The sequence below is a fragment of the Mus caroli genome, chromosome 2 (genome assembly GCF_900094665.2).
Source record: "Mus caroli chromosome 2, CAROLI_EIJ_v1.1, whole genome shotgun sequence".
In the NCBI taxonomy this organism is placed as follows: domain Eukaryota; kingdom Metazoa; phylum Chordata; class Mammalia; order Rodentia; family Muridae; genus Mus; species Mus caroli.
The window spans coordinates 136,602,277-136,604,529 of record NC_034571.1 but is presented as its reverse complement, the minus strand read 5'-3'; positions in this window follow the sequence as shown (position 1 = coordinate 136,604,529).

Below are 2,253 nucleotides of genomic sequence, written 5' to 3'. Positions count from 1 at the left end.
GGGCAGGGCTTGAAGAACACACAAGGCTTACAGTTGAAAATCCTAGAGTCAGCCTAGAAAGATGGTTTAAGGGCACTCGTTGCTCCTGCAAAGGATTCAGGGTCAGCCTCCAGCACCCACTTTGAGCAGCACACAACCATCTGTAACTCCAGCTCCCTCTTCTGGTCTCCTATGGCAACCACACCCACTGACATTTACTCACACATACACATGAAATGAATTAAAAAATTTTTTAAATTTTTTATTAGATATTTTCTTTATTTACATTTCAAATGTTATCAGCTTTCCTGGTTTCTCCTCCAAAAACCATCTATCTCATCCCCCCTCCCCCTGCTCCCCAACCCACCCACTCCCTCTTCCCTATCCTGGCATTCCCTTACTCTCAGGCATCAAGCCTTCTCAGGAAGAGGGCCTTTTCAGGACCAAGGGCCTCTCCTTCCATTGATGTCTGACAAGGCCATCCTCTGCTACATATGTGGCTGGAGCCATGGGTAGAATCTTTTTTTTGTTTGTTTTGTTTTTGTTTTTGTTCTTTTCGAGACAGGGTTTTTCTGTGTAGCCCTGGCTGTCCTGGAACTCACTCTGTAGACCAGACTGGCCTCAAACTCAGAAATCCGCCTGCCTCTGCCTCCGCCTCCCAAGTGCTGGGATTAAAGGGGCGTGTGCCACCACCGCCTGGTGGGTAAAATCTTTTAAAATGCATTGGAGGGCCATGCCTTTGAAATGGGTCACTAGAGAGACACTGGAGAAATACACTTATCACCTCAACCCTTCATACACGATGTTTGTCATTCATTTAGAACGAGGGGCTGAAGACATTGCTCAGTTGGCAGAGGGCTTGACTAACATTCTGGAAGCCCTGCGTTCAGTCCTCAGTACTGAATAAAACTGAGTGTGATGTCGCATACCTGTAATTCCAATACTGGGAAGATAGAGGAAAGAGGATATCAGAAGTTCCAGGTCGGGCTGGAGAAATGTCTCAGTGGTTAAGAGCACTGACTGCTCTTCCAGAGATCCTGAGTTGAAATCCCAGCAACCACATGGTGGCTCACAACCATCTGGGATCTGATGGTTGGGATCTGATGCCCTCTTTTGATGTGTCTGAAGACAGCTACAATGTACTTATATATAATAATAAATAAATAACAAAAAATAAAAATGACCTAGAGACCATGCCAGAAGGATCGGCACATGTGCTTAGGGGCTTGTAGTTTGTGGCTGAGGGAGGGAGGGGAGGGGGAGGGGAAGGGGAAGGGAGGGGAAGGGGGAGGGGAAGGAGGAGGAGAAGAAGAAAGAAGGAGGAGGAGGAGGAGGAGGAGTTGGAGGAGGAGAAGGTCTCCTGGGCATGATGGTGCACACCTTTAATCCCAGGGCTTGGGAGGCAGTGTATCAATGAGGTAGGCTTTGAGGTTTCAATAGCAAATACGGAGCCCAGAGCCCTTCTCCTTGAAGGGACCCGTGTACTGTGTGGCTTCCCTCTGGACCCCAGATTAGGCACAAACCACATCCAAACACCAATTTCCAAACACAAAGAGATCAACCTTTATTCATTAAGGTAAAAAGACAGGGCAGCTGACTCTAAGTCAGGCAGAAACAGCAGCAAATAACTTTGCAGCTGTTGACTTTAAAAGGGAAAAGGGGGAGGTCTGCTTAGAATGAGTTACGATGGGTTGGTGGGTTCTAGTTAGCTATTTTAGTTATGGTAGTCAAAACTGTGTAGCTTGATTGAGAGACCTTGGTGTTTTGATAGTTGGACCTTCAATCTCAGGAATGAGTGAGGCATAACAAAGTGGCCGAATAAGGGGCTAGACCTTGGTGACTAGCTATGGGTATGTAACTATTTATTTGGCAAGAGAGAGGGAAGGTGGTAAGAGGAAAGACCTGGTGGTGTCAAGTTTGCCTCTGTTAGGCTTTCACTCTGTCACTCTGTACAGATTGAGATGTAGGCCTTAGCTCCTGTTTCCATGCCTGCCTGCATGCTGCCATGCTTCCAGCCACTATGATAACAGATTGAACCTCTGAACCTGTAAGCTCTCTCTTGTAACAGTTGCCTTTGCCATGGTGTCTCTTCCCAGCAACGGAATATTGACTAAACAGAAGGAATACTGAGGAAATAATGACCGAAGGTTTTCTTTTTTTTTTTTTAGACTGTTTCTTTTTTTTTTTTTTAGATTTTTAATATTTTTATTACATATTTTCCTCAATTACATTTCCAATGCTATCCCAAAAGTCCCCCATAGCGCCCCCCACTTC